This window comes from Schistocerca cancellata, chromosome 1 (assembly GCF_023864275.1).
Source record: "Schistocerca cancellata isolate TAMUIC-IGC-003103 chromosome 1, iqSchCanc2.1, whole genome shotgun sequence".
Classification (NCBI taxonomy): domain Eukaryota; kingdom Metazoa; phylum Arthropoda; class Insecta; order Orthoptera; family Acrididae; genus Schistocerca; species Schistocerca cancellata.
The window spans coordinates 824,904,164-824,919,086 of NC_064626.1; the positions used below are offsets into that span (position 1 = coordinate 824,904,164).

Consider the following 14,923-nt stretch of genomic DNA (forward strand, 5'->3'; position numbering starts at 1 on the left):
ATAGATTGGTCCTAATCCATGGTCTAGGCACCATCCAAAAAGGAGGGGGGGGGGGGGGGGAAGGGGGGATGGAAGGAAAGACAAGAGGTGCAGTCCAGTGAGTGGAGATGGAGATCCCGACGGAGGGAATTGAGAGGCTTGCCAACCAGCAATCCCAACCACGGCGGATATTAGGAGGGAGACATCCCTCGTTGGCAAAGAGCACAGGGTACACAGAATAGCCAGGGAATTGGCGAATGACAATTGCATAAGAAACAAAGAGTTGGCTCCGTCGGATGTGCAGAGGGGGAATCCCCGCTTCTGTGAGGAGACTATTAACAGGACTAGTGTAAAATGCACCAATAGCCAGAAGCAACCCACGATGATTGACAGAGTCAAGGAGTTCCAAAGTGGAAGGAGCTGCTAAGCCATAAACCTGACTACCATAATCTAGTCTGGACAACACCAGAACACCCCAAGATGTGTAGGCCAGGAGGCAGAGAGCATTAAGCTTCCACATACAGTTTTTAGGTGGCGAATGTGGAGTAGCCATGTCAGCTTATTATCAAAAATAAGGCTCAAGAAACAGGACTGTGCTGCAACATCGAGGAGCTGGTTGCCTAAATAAAAATCTGGATTGGTGTGTACTGTGGGTCAATGACAAAAATGCATAATCTGTGTTTTGGAGGGAGAAAACTGGAAGCCATGGGCGGTGGCCCATGCAGAGGCCTGTCGGATGCCACCTTTGAGCTGGTGCTCAGCAGATGCTACCAAGTGGGAGCTGCACCAGATGCAAAAATCGTCGACATACAATGACAGGGTAACGAGAGGCCCAACAGAGGTCACAAGCCCATTGATGGCAATGAGGAAGTGTGTGACACTTAGTAAAGAACCCTGTGGGATACCATTCTCCTGAATCTACGGGGGACTGAGTGAAGTACCAACTCGAACCCAGAAGAGCCGGTGAGATGAAAACTCGTGGTTAAAAATCTGAAGGGGACCATGGAAGCCCCAGTCACAAAGGGCAACTAAAATGTGATGGCAGAAAGCCATGTCATATGCCTTATTTAGGTCAAAGAAGACTGCGACAAGGTGCCAGCATTAAGTAAAAGCCTTTCGGGTGGCTGATTCCAACAGGAGTAATTGATCAGTTGGAGATCGCCCTGCCTAGAAGCCACATTGATACGGGGGACAAAAGGCCCCGAGATTTGAGTACCCAACATAATCTGAAGTTGACTATCCTTTCGAGCAGTTTACAAAGTATATTTGTCAGGCTAATTGGGCCATAGCTGTCTAGAGACATTTGGTTTTTCCTGGGCTTAAGGACAGGGATAACTATCCTGTCTCGCCATTGTGACAGAAAAGCAACCATGAGCCGAATTTGGTTGAAGACCCTGAGAAGCTGTTGCCTCTGGGGAATGTCCAAGTGTTGGATCATCTGGTTGTGGATGGAATCCACACATGGGGCTGTGTCTCAAAGAGCTACGAGCCTGCACCAATTCCCATTCAGTGAAGGGTGCATTATAGGGCTCAACGTGGTGTGGAATGAAACAGAGCAGGGTCTGTTTAACTCTACGTTTCTGTCGGAGAAAAGTAGTAAGGTAGGAAGAGGACACCGATGCTGTCACAAAGTGTCACAAGGTGTTCTGCGAGGACCAATGGATCAGTGCACAGAGCACTTTGGAGGTTCAGACCCTGGACAAAGTCGACTGTCGCTGGTGGCCCAGAAGGCTACAGAGCTTGGATCAAACCTGCGATGAAGAGGCATACATCCCCAGGGAGGCAAACAAGCACATGCAGCATTCCTTTTTACTGCGCTTAATAAGGTAACAAGCCATAGTGTGGAGACACTTAAAAGTGAGGTGGTTGGTCTGTGAAGGGTGTCAAATTGCTGCAGCATCTGTCAGCGGTCCTGGACAGCAATTGCAAAATCCTTGGTCCACCATAGTATAGGTCAATGATGAGGGGGGACCTGTGGATAGGGGGACAGCAGTGCCAGCAGCATGAAGAACTGTGGCAGATATGCCTTGTATGACTACATCAATGGAATTCAAGAGGGAGGTGTCAAAGTGCATACCAGACGTATATAAAGGCCAACTGGCCCTGCAAAATGCCGAAGTGGGGACCTGGAAGCAGCAGAGGAACGATAGACTCACTGAAAAGTGGTCACTGTCACAAAGGTCACATGGGATGACCAATGATAGGAAGCCATGAGGGCCGGGGAGGAGATCATTAGCAGATAATGTGCCATGAGTGGCACTGAAGTGGGTAGGTGAACCATCATTTGATCTTTGCCCAGACTTGGGAAGGTGACTTATACGAGGGCTATCCACAAAGTACATTATGTTTTGGAATTAAAAATAAATAAAGTATTGGAATTTTTTTTATTATATCCAGATGAAAGCCACACTTAAATACTACTTTTCTACATAGTTGAAATTTAAATCAAGGCACTTATCGTAGCGATGGACGAGCTTGGAAATTCCTTCGTCGTAAAATTCGGCCGCCTGCACCTTCAAGCACGTGGTTACCTCTTCTTGAAGCTGTGCGTCGTCATCAAAACGCTGCATGGCCAACCACTTCTTCATTGCTGGGAATAAGTGGAAGTCGCTCGGTGCCAGGTTGGGACTGTACAGCGGATGAGGAAACAACTCCCACTTAAAAGATTCGAGAACTTCACGAGTGGCATTTGCCATATGGGCCCAGGCGTTGTCATGAATCAGCAAGATCTTTGAGCCCAACTTTCCACTGCACTTGTTTTGTATTGCTCTTCTGAGGTTGTGCAGAGTTTGGCAATACCTTTGAGAGTTTATTGTAGTGCATCTTTCCAGGAAATCCACAAAAATCACACCTTTTCTGTCCCAAAAGACAGTCGCCATCACCTTCCTTGCCGGCATTGTCTGCATGCATTTCTTGGGTTTTTGGGGGGAATGTGTGTGCCCCCACTGCATCGACTGCAATTTTGTCTCGCAGTTCACATGCTTAACCCATGTTTCGTAACCAGTAACGATGTGATCGAGTAATGAGTCGCCATCTTTCTCGTAAGCGTCCAAAAACGTTAACGCTGCAGCCATTCGCTGATTTTTGTGAGTCTCCGTCAAGATTTTTGGTATCCATCTTGCACAAAACTTGTGGTAACCAAGCTTTTCGGTAATGATTTCGTGCAACAAACTTTGGGAAATTTGTGGAAAACTCAGAGAGAGTTCCGTTATTGTGAAATTACGGTTTTCACAGACTGCGGCATCGACTTTTTCAACAAGTTCGGCAGTCACTATGCTCGGTCTTCCATTTCGCTCTTCGTCGTGAACGTTAGTTCGGCCATTTTTAAATTTTATGACCCATTGACACACTCCACCTTCAGTGATTATGTTGTCTCCATACACTTCACAAAGCTGCCGATAGATTTCTATCGGTGTACAGTTTTTTTGCAGTCAGAAACCTTATTACAGCAAGCACTTCACACCATTTTCAATTAACGCTGACATTTCAAACTGTCAAAGAAACTCAACGGAGTACAGCACGAACCTCTCACTAGCACGGCAGGATGCCTACTGAGCGGCGGAATGCCATGACACCAAGATGGCCGTGCTAACCCCGCCCCAAACGGACACAAACGAAAACATAATGTACTTTGTGGATAGCCCTCGTAGCACCCAATGGTCAAGACGTATCTCTCCCAACACTCCTGTTTCCGTCACTTGATAAGCTGGCGAATGCAGGCACAGAGCCGTTTAAAGGTTATGATGTGCTCCAGGGAAGGGTGTTGCTTATGATGCTGTAGAGCTCGGCGACACTCCTTAATTGCCTCAGTGACTTATGGTGACCACAAAGGGACTGTCTTTCGCCGGGGGCACCCTAAAGAATGAGGGATCACATTTTCCACCACAGAAATGATCGTTCTAGTGACCTGCTCAACCATCACAGAACTGTTACCGTGTGGGGGAGATTCAACGGTGACAGCAGGTGTGAAAGTTTCCCAGTCCGCCTTGTTTAAAGCCCATCTAGGCAGGCGTCCGTGGGCCTGACGCCTGGGCAGTGACAGGAAGATGGGGAAGTGGTCACTACCACACAGATCGCCATGTTCTCTCCAGTGGATAGATGGGAGGAGGCCAGGACCGCAAACCTACAATGGCCAAATATGTACCATGTGCCACACTGAAATGAGTGGGGGCATCTGTTTTTAAGAGGCAGAGGTCAAGGTGTGAGAGTACATTTTCGACATCTCTGCCGCAGCCAGTAAGCATGGTGCCACCCCAGAAGGGGTGGTTGTTGTTGTTGTGGTCTTCAGTCCTGAGACTGGTTTGATGCAGCTCTCCATGCTACTCTATCCTGTGCAAGCTGCTTCATCTCCCAGTACCTACTGCAACCAACATCCTTCTGAATCTGCTTAGTGTATTCATCTCTTGGTCTCCCCCTACGATTTTTACCCTCCACACTGCCCTCCAATACTAAATTGGTGATCCCTTGATGCCTCAGAACATGTCCTCCCAACCAATCCCTTCTTCTGGTCAAGTTGTGCCACAAACTTCTCTTCTCCCCAATCCTATTCAATACTTCCTCATTAGTTATGTGATCTACCCATCTAATCTTCAGCATTCTTCTGTAGCACCACATTTCAAAAGCTTCTATTCTCTTCTTGTCCAAACTATTTACCGTCCATGTTTCACTTCCATACATGGCTACACTCCATACAAATACTTTCAGAAATGACTTCCTGACACTTAAATCTATACTCCATGTTAACAAATTTCTCTTCTTCAGAAACGCTTTCCTTGCCATTGCCAGTCTACATAGGGGGTTATGGGTGTTAAAATCTCCCAAAAGTAGGAAAGGTTTAGGGAGTTGATCAATCAGTACAGCCAATGTGTTCAGGGTTATTGCACCATCTGGAGGAAGATATACATTGCAGACAGTTATTTCCTGTGTCATCCTTATCCTGACAGCCACAGCTTCAAAGGGGGTCTGAAAAGGCACACGTTCACTGCTTACTGAGCACAGGACATGTACACAAACTCCACCTGACACTATTATAGTTACTACAGTTCTTGTAGTATCGCTTATAGCTGAAAAGGGCAGGGATCCACATTTACAGGAACCGGGTTTCCTGAAGGGCAATGCAGAAAGCAGGTGTAAAGCTTAAGAGTTACCATAGCTCAGCCAGGTGGTGGAAAAAACCTGTCTCAATTCCACTGGAGGATGACGTTATCGTGAGGCTGGGAAGGCATGACGCGCGCAAAAAAGCAGGTTATGCCTCAGGGTCACCTGCTGCCACCAATTGAGTATTTGTATCCATGAGGCATCTGTGAGATCCAGATCCACAGGGGATGGTAAGATCTCCACCGCACTCTCAGATGCAAAATTGATAGGGAGTGGTGGTGTTGGGGCCATCAGAGGGTCCTGTTTCTTAGCAGACTATTACTTAGTTTGCTTGCTCTCTCGCTTCTGTTTAGGGGTAGATTTCTCCGAAGCAGCTTCAGCACAGAGGAAGCCCATGAAGTCCTTTGTCCGGCAGCTTTTGGCTCCTTGAGCCACTGGCAAGTGTCCGCCATGGCATTAGTGGAGACCTTGGTAGAAAGGTCCTCAATGGACCACTTCTGCGTGAGAGGAGCTGGAGGAAGCTGTTGCTTCTCAGGCAGGGGGGAGTGGATCAACGTCCCCTGCATTTGGGGGGCCTTCTCCCGAAGTAGGTGCTTCGGGAGCAACGGAGGAAATTTGCCCCCTACCACCAAGGGGGCGGATGTATTCTGATGGCCCAGAGGGCCCACTGTTCATGGCACAGAGTGAGGAACCACTGGCACTTGGGACAGCGATGGTGACGTAGCTGCAGCGTATGTTGACGTCAATCGAATGGGGTGTAATCGTTCAAATTTACGTTTAGCCAATATGTAAGTCAACTGGTCCAGGGTCTTTTATTCCACAATTTTCCTCTCCTTTTGGAGTACTGGGTAGTCTGGTGAACAGGGGGAGTGGTGCTCTCCACAGTTGATGCAAGTGGGAGGTGGTGCACATGGAGCATCTGAGTGCAGTGGTCGTCCGCAGTCTCGACATGTGGCACTGGAAGCGCAGCGGAAAGACATGTGCCTGAACTTACAGCACTTAGAGCACCACTTAGGGGGAGGGACATATGGTTTAAGATCACAGCGGCAAACCATCACCTTCACCTTTTCAGGCAATGAATCATCCTCAAAGGCCAAGATGAAGTCATCGGTAGCAACCCTGTTGTCTTTGGGTCCTCTGTAAAAGTGCTGGATGAAATGAACACCACACGATTATAAATTGACGCAGAGCTTGTTGTCAGACGGCAAGAGGAGGTTGCGATGGAAAATGATCCTCTGGACCATGTTGAGGCTTTTATGGGGAGTGATAGAAACAGGAATATCACCCAGCTTGTCCAAACTTATCCTCGAGGTGTTCAACGAAAAATGAAGTTTCATAGGTAGAAAGGAGTCCCCATCAATTCTGCTAAAGACTAAACTCGCAGGCGAATATGGCTCCCTCCGTTCTGTAGCCCTAAGTTCCTTCCATGGTGTAGCAAGGGAGGGAAAAGATTTAGGTTCATACCTGTAGGCATTGTATTCCATCTTGCCCTTCTTAGAGACTGCTAGTGCCTTACAGTCACCAGCAAGAGATGACTTAGTCCACTTCATTGTGGGTCATCCGCTCTGATGCCACCCACTCCAATCAGGGGCTCTCCCCATGAGTGCCACCCAGCCACAGCAAAGGCCACCTGGCACGATGGCCGTTGCCGGGAGTCCTGATGCCCCAGCAAGAGAGGCATCTACTCCTTGGTATATGTGGGGAGTTTACAGCTCAGGCATCAGCAGTGTGATCCCCGTGTTGTCAGGGGGCTACCACCAAATGGGTACATGACAGCCCCACCACAATGGACTGGCTACTATGCTGTACATTGAGTGCAGAGAAATCCAATATTGTCATGGTGGCGAAAGAGGACAGGAGACAACGGAAGAAGATGACATACCCTGGAAAGTGTCTTCGCCCAAATAGTTGCAAAGCCGTGACACGAGGTTCAGGAGATCGAATCTAAGGGCACTATGGATAACTCTTACCACGTACGGTGTCCTTCCCCATATGACCCGCACTTCTGTGGAATTTTGAAAGTGTCAGGTCAAACCATATAATGGGACCTGAACTCATAGAGCAGAAAAGTGAGAGACTCCTTTTAGTCACCTCTTACGACATGCAGGAATATCTCGGGCCTCTTCTAACCTCGGAACCCACAGGGAGAAAGGGCGTCTAGGATGGGTGGCCGGACATGGCAGACAAACAGCATGCGTATCCGCTGAGGAGAACATTAATTCAGCAGTAGTTCAGCAGCTTCCGCATACAGACTCTCAACCGGGCTAATTTAATAGGCAACAGTGGCCAAATGGGTGCCAATAGGGTGGACTGTATTTAGACGGCATAAGACAGATGGACATACAGATGCATAAATGAAGCACCTATAGCCTAGTTTTGAATGGACAAGGAATCAGTGCAAATGGAGGTGGGTGGTCCGATCAGCTGAGGACACACAGCACAATGAGAAACTGGGCACAGCAGACGGCTAGGTAAGATACATGGGATGACCACGAGTTTCCTACGGAGTTTCTTCGCCTAAGCAAACAGAAGGGCAACAGACCCAAGATGTAACGAGAGTGGAAGAAACCCACTGCACCACCAGAAATTCATACACATGGTTTTGTCAGTGAAACAGAGAAAACCATTGCTGATGCTCCACGAGTACAGACGATCAAGACACTGCTGAAGGTGCCGCTCAAGGTGACAAATCAGTGGAAAACTGCAACAATTGTAAAATCGTCAACAGAAAGGGAGCTGGAGTTGCTCAGTGGGAGATAGGCCATAATAGGGTTAACTGCAAGAGCAAAGAGGACGATGCTCAGGACAGAGTCCCTAGGCACCCTGTATTTCTGGATAAATGTGTCCAACAAGGCAGAGCCCACATGTACCTCGAAAACATACAGGGCAGGGGGCTCAGAGCCACCAAGTGTGAGGAATACAGAAGATACCACTCATCCAGCAGGTGTCATAGGCATCCTTGAAATCAAGAAACCCAACCACAGTCTGGTATTTCTACAGAAAACCGTTCATGATGTGGGTTGACAAAGTGATGATATGGTCAACTACCAAATAGGGCACCTAAAATCCACAGTGATTAGTAAATTATGAAAGTCTAGCAACCATACCAGCTGGGCATCAATAACAAATTCCATTACCTTGCAAACAACATTGGTGAAAGAAATGGGTGCTGGCAATAAGGAAGGTGTTTGTGCTTACTGGGCTTAGATATGGGTATAACAGTGGCTTCACGCCAGCACCTGGAGAACATGCCATCTGTCCAGATGTGATTGTATGTATGAAGGAGATAGTGCCTGCCAACAAGAGAAAGGTGCTGCAACAACTGACTTAACATCGTCCGGTCCTGTGCAGGAAGATCAGGATGAAGTGAGAGTGTGATATAGCTCCCACATAGTGAAGGCGGCATTGTAGCATTCCCGATTCTGAGAGGAGGTATCACCCAAACCTTCTGCATTCATTTCTGGAGGAGGAACACAATGTGGTGATTGAAATCTCCGCAAAATAGCAGCCCATGTTGGAGATAGCAATGGGGTGCACAATGACATCTGCTACAGTCAAGACTGAAATTTGGGAATGGACCTCGGTCTCACAGAGTCGGAGGTTGGCCCACACGACAGTAGAAGGAATGGAACTGTTCAAAGAACTAATAAATGAAATCCAGCTAGCTTTTTTGCCATCCCAAAGAATGCGACAACACAGCACATGCAACTGTTTATAACAAACACAGTTCCCTTTTGTAGGATGGCGGTGAAAGACATGGAGAGCACGTCTCTGCACGCATACTTCGCTGCAGCATGCCTCAGTCCACCAGGGGACTGAGGCACATCGCAATAATGGTGAAGTCCAAGAAATGGGATGTTCTGCAGTGGTGAGGATAATGTTTGTATAGTATTCTACCTGGTCACCTCAACTGGGGAAGTGTTGCTCGTCGAAGGTTGCCAGGGAAGAGTTAAGCCTCCAGTCAGCCTTCGAAAGTTGCCTATTTGGTTTACACATGGATGTGGTAGGAGTCAGTAAATGGACAGCATACGGGAAATGGTCACTTCAGTTCGTGTCACAGAGAATGGACCTCTCAAAACAATGGGCAAGCTGGGCCGTGCAGAACGAGAGGTCCACGTGGGAATAGGTGTGTGTGTGTGTGTGTGTGTGTGTGTGTGTGTGTACTCAAAGTAACCTGGGTGCTCCCGTGCTAAGGCAAACGAGGTTGAGCTGATTGAGAAGGTGAGCCAAGGGGCACCTAAAGTCATCAAGCAGCAAAAGAGTCAGGGTGTTAGCCAATAGGCTGGAGGAAGTGTGCCTTAATGACACTGAATGACAGTGAAATGTAAACAGTACAAAGAGAAAAGGTGAAATGAGGAAGGAAAATGCGGACAGCAACAGCTTGCAGCAGGGTGTTCAGTAAGATGGATTTGACTATGAATGCCATCCTGGATGAGCAGCTTGACTCCCCTGTGAGATGGAATGCTATCCTCAGGAGAAAGATCAAAGCGGACAGGAAAGAAATGTGGGAGGTCAAAGCAGTCGCGAGGACGCAATTTTGTTTCCTGGAGACAGAAAATAAGTGGACACAGCAATTCCAACAGTAGTTGTAATTCCTCCTTGTTGGATCTAACACCACGAATGTTCCACTGGAGGACGGGGAAAGGGGAGGAGGGAAAAATAAGGGCTGTCACCTCGGTAGCTGCTGAGTGCCAGCCGTTGAAGACACTGCTACACGGCACAAAGGCTGGAGGATCCTGTTCCATGGGATCTACAAAGGCATCGACATTCTCACCGGGTTGGCCAGTGGATTCCAGTGCAAGAAATGGTTGGCGATGAGCAGCGGCAATGCAAGAGGTCAGCTGGGTTAAGGTATCACGTGACAACACAGCGGAAGAGGACCTCTGAGTCGGCGAAGGAGAAGACTGTTTGCCTTCGTTTCATTTCTTGCACCCTTTGTGGCTGGCAGAAGAAGACTCAGGTGTTTGTTGGATGGAGGGATATAAAAAGTCTTTGCAGAAGTATTCCTCGTCCTTTCAGGCCTGCCGGTTCTGTAGCAGGTGATTTCGCAGCTGGAGGCAAAAATTTGGTGGCTTGTTGCACAACTGGAGGAGGAGGAGGAGGAGGCAGGGATGTTACTGTGACACTGGGTGATTTTACAACTGAGGTGCTAAATTTGAGGTTACCAGTCAGCGTGGCCGTGTCCTACATGGAGCAATGTATAGTGAGAACAGTACTCTAAGTGCCAAATGGTAAAACGCAGGGGTTCTGACTAGCCAATAACTTTTCCTTCACCCGGATCTCTTGGATAGCCTGCTCAACAAGATACATGGGATATTTTCGGGATGATGCTCCATGGTCACCATTGCAATTGATACAAAGGGGAGGAGAAGGTGGGCAATCACTCTCATGAGCATCACTACCACAAATATATTTGTGTTGGTTTGGATGAGGTTGTAACATTGACTCTTGTGGCAGCGCATCAGGTTCAGAATGTATGGGCAGACTGTGATGACTTCATAGCCTGCTTTGATCTTTGACGGAATCACTACTCTATCACACATAAGAAAAAGAGTGCGTTTAGGCACGAAGGATGCATCAACCTTTGTCTTCACCCGATGGACTGCAGTGACACCCTGATCTAGGTAAATAACACCATGTGAAGAACTCAGTATTTGATGAGCCTTGATACGAACAGGACAGCCATGGAGGAGCAAAGCTGCAAAGCAGTTGTGCCCAAGATCCACAATTAGTCTCCAAAAGGAAAGTGCCATTAAATGAACGAGAGCAGGATTTCACAGGGCTGGCAACTGTATGTACACCTTTCTGAATAACAAATAGGTTAACTGCAACAAAGACCTGACTTCCTCCAGTACACACCACCACTAGGAACCAAGGTGCAGCTGGGAAAGTCTTGGAATCTTTACCCTCATTCTGTTTGCCTGTAGTCGACACAGTTGGTGATTCACTCACTGCGAGAAAATCTCCACACTTGCCAGCGTCTCCGATGGTGCACTCCTTCCAACTGGGGGTCCCCGCCCCCTCAGAGAGGGGCTCACCAGCCTTAGGTGATTGTTCACACCTCCCAAACTCCTGGCAGAGGGACCAATAGGTAATTTGGGAAGATAACAGCTCAGGCAGGAAAGACTATTCTGATGTCATGCTAATGAAAACACACCCCAGACACATTCCCCAAGGCAGGGGAAAATGTTTTGCAGGAAGACAGACAGGCAGCACGGAAGGGAAAAGGTGTTGCAAAGGCTGGTGACCCTGCATCTTTCAGCCAATCGCACACCTGCTCATAATGCATGACCTGTGAGAGTGGTTACATGACAATAACATCCCTATAATGGACTGGCCTGCACACAGTCCTGACCTGAATCCTGTGGAACACCTTTGGGCTGTTTTGGAACGCCGACTTCTTACCAGGCCTCACTGACTGACATCAATACCTCTCTTCTGTACAGCACTCCATGAAAAATGGGCTGCCATTCCCCAAGAAATATTCCAGCTTGTCACTGAATCAAGAGTGGCAGATGTCATCAAGGCTAAGGGTGGGCCAACACCATATTGAATTCCAGAATTACCGAAAGAGGACGCCACAAACTTTTAAGTCACTTCCAACCAGGTGTCCAGATACTTTTGATCACATAGTGTATGACGATTGCAATAAACTGCTGCTGAAACCAGTAATGTGCACAATGCAGGAATTGATTAATCTTGCTGTAGTAAATAGTTACAAACTTTTTGAGGCCCTTATTTGCACTAAACTTTTTTGTCACATGGGCTGGCCATCAAAACAGCTATTAGCAACAGCTGAACAAGTGTATTCTATAAATGAATCTGTGGCAGCTATGTCCACTACTGCTATGAACTCTTACAGAAGTACAGATACTATCATCTGTGAAAGGTATTTAAAGAGATGAGTGGGCCCTTGTTTTTGGGGTTGTGTCGATGCACAGAAGTCACAGACACCAAACACACGTACAATATCACAGTGCTGGAAGAAAATTTGCCACCTCCAGTACTCAGTGTGACAACACGTACACATGGACCTGGCATATACGATATGAACTTTATTAACATACGCTATGAGGAGGTGGTACAATGGATGGTGTGTGTATTTTTTTCTGGTCTTAATGACAAAATATAGTACTTTTGAACACTGCATACTGTACACTGTGTGGTTACAGTCTGGATTCAGTGTTTCTGAATGGCATGATAATACTGTTGTCCATGAGAACTGGACGGCTGCACCGTTTTGTTAGTCAATGAATTAGATTTGTACATCAGATTTGAACAGGAGAGTCCAGTTAACTTCTACAGGGTTAGTTGGAGCACTGATTGCATATAATACCAACACATCCAAAAATAACTATTCACCATATTCACTGAAAAATAACAACCTACCAATTAATGAGTTTTATAGAATGAACAGGGACTCCTACATGCAATTAGTTAAATGGCCACCGCTAGAATGGTTTGGTGGTTGGTTTATTTTGAGAGAAGGGACCAAACAGCATGGTCATCGGTTCCCACCGATGGAATGAACAGTAAGTTTCTAAAGAGGTTTGCTAACAGTTAACTTCGTCTGTCCATTACACAGCACTTAACTACAATTTGGTCAGTATGAAAGGCTACTGGCAAACTTTGAACATGCAAACAATTCCTTCAATGCGGCCGCAAATGTTACAGGCGTCATTATTCGCCACAAACACTGCGTCACTTCATATATATCAAAACTCAGAAGTAAGAATTGCAATCATAACTTAACAGTGTCGCGAAGACCATGTTTATTAGACATTTAAATCTTATATAATTCCCCAGGTAGTTCCGTTATATTCACCTCACAGTACCTATCAAGTTCGTATTCCCCTCTTAGACAACGTGTACCTTTACATGCATACAGCCTTTCGGGGGCCGGAAGATGTAGTGCGAAGTTTTTTTTTTTTTTTAAACAAATCTGTCAACTACGCTTTAACAGTTGAAAGAATTCAATGTTAGTTATGAAAACTAAAGAATATATTTCGGACGCACGAAGTACCTCCACTAGCTCCAAATTAAGGCATTTAACTATGCACCAAAATGTACATTGAATGGCTTGCTTGAAATCAGTAATTTATAGTGGCACAGAGGTAACCGTAATCTGTCAACAACTTTACATTTCACTATTCCCTCTAAATGCATACATGACATTTCAAGAAACGTCGCCAATAAAATTTTCTTAGGAGGATGTTGAATTAAAGGATGAAGTTGCTAGGCGCAATAAACATTCATCTAAATTTAATGTAATGACGAAAAGCATACTTTATATCATTGATGTCCCTTTACACTACTTCACCATTTCCAATTAAAAAAATTTAAAAAAAATTACAAAACACTCACCAATCTCACCACCTCTAACAGTTGCCAGTAAATGTCACGCAACTAACTCCCGCCAATAACATTACCAAAGATATGAAGAAAGAGACATATTACTACGCCAAACAATAAACACAAATTACATTAGTCTACATTCTGGGGAATTTTCTGTACATCTCCACGGCAAATAAATCAAAATATACACTTAGTCTACATTCTGGGGAATTTTCTGTACATCTCCACGCCAAATAAATCAAAATATACACTGTTTTCCTTCTAATCTAGTGAAAATAGATTCCAAAACTTTATTCAGATAATTTAATGGTCAATTTAGTCTTATTATGGTATAGTTGAATACCTCGTTATATCATTCTCAAAAACAATAGAAACATTCATAAAAGACAGACGAATGAATTACCTCAATAAGATAGCGAAAATACAGTACAACAGAGCTTACAAAAGTGATAGACCCTACTCGAAGCTCGCGACAATCATGAAAAGGGCCTGTATTTAAAGGTTTTATTCTCATATCACCTGAAAAAAGCTAATTAATACTCCAACGCCTAACATGTGCTACATCGAATCATCACAGAAGACGAAGGGGCTAAAGAGGACTTTATATATTATTTAAGTACATAAGTTAATGGAAAAAACAGGTTATACGTAAGCAGTTCATAATACATAATTACATATTCTCAACTTATCATTGCATTACATAAGGCAGAAGAGCCTGCTTCAAATAAGAGAAATGAATCATGAGATTCCTCTGATAATGTAGCTCTGTTTTGTATTCGACGAAGTAAATTACAATCTACAATGTATTGTGTTGCTTCCAAGTATACTCGATCCCATTTGTGTACATTATAATTAGTCAACCTGTTTATTTATTTGTAATAATTTTATGTTGCATGAACTCTTTAATGGAGAGAAAACTATTATTTGGGAAATGTTCTTTAGGATGTGTTTTAAATTTATAAAGTTTCTTTATATTTTTGATCTCATTTGGTAGTTTTTTACATAGAGATGTTGTTATATACCTCCAAGATTTATTATGTATCTTGATTCCTTTTTAAAATATGGTGGTTTGGGTCTTCACGCTTTTCATTCTAACCAGGTACAAGCAGTCGCTAAGTGTTTTTCTGCTCAAGTTCTCTTTAGTCCCTACGTCACATGTGATATATATGTGTGTGTGTGTGTGTGCGCGTGTGTGTGTGTGTGTGTGTGTGTGTGTGTGTGTGTGTGTAATGACGACATCTACATAAAGCAATATGCGTCTGGATGAATTAATAAATAAAAAACAAATAAAATAGATTTTCTGAATTAATACTAAAGGAAAACAATATGTGAATCTGAATAATAAATAAATTTATACACTGCCTGAAACAAAGATTGTTTATGTCACTTGTCTTTATAACTCAACAATGTGTCCGCATACTGAAGCATGAGTAGCAGCTCAGTTTACGTATTTCTGTAGTTCGGAAGGTATAAGAAACGCTGTCCACTCTGA

The 14,923-nt window shown here is 45.2% G+C and overlaps 1 protein-coding gene across 1 annotated transcript in view; it reads right to left on the minus strand.

Moving 5' to 3' along the window:
• Positions 1-13,510, minus strand: part of LOC126188503 (histone acetyltransferase type B catalytic subunit) — a 70,852-nt gene extending 57,342 nt beyond the window's left edge. The window contains exon 1 of the mRNA XM_049930110.1: positions 13,441-13,510. The gene's annotated coding sequence lies outside the window, so the exon portion shown is untranslated. The remainder of the gene's footprint in view (positions 1-13,440) is intronic.
• Between the last annotated feature and the right edge of the window lie 1,413 nt (positions 13,511-14,923).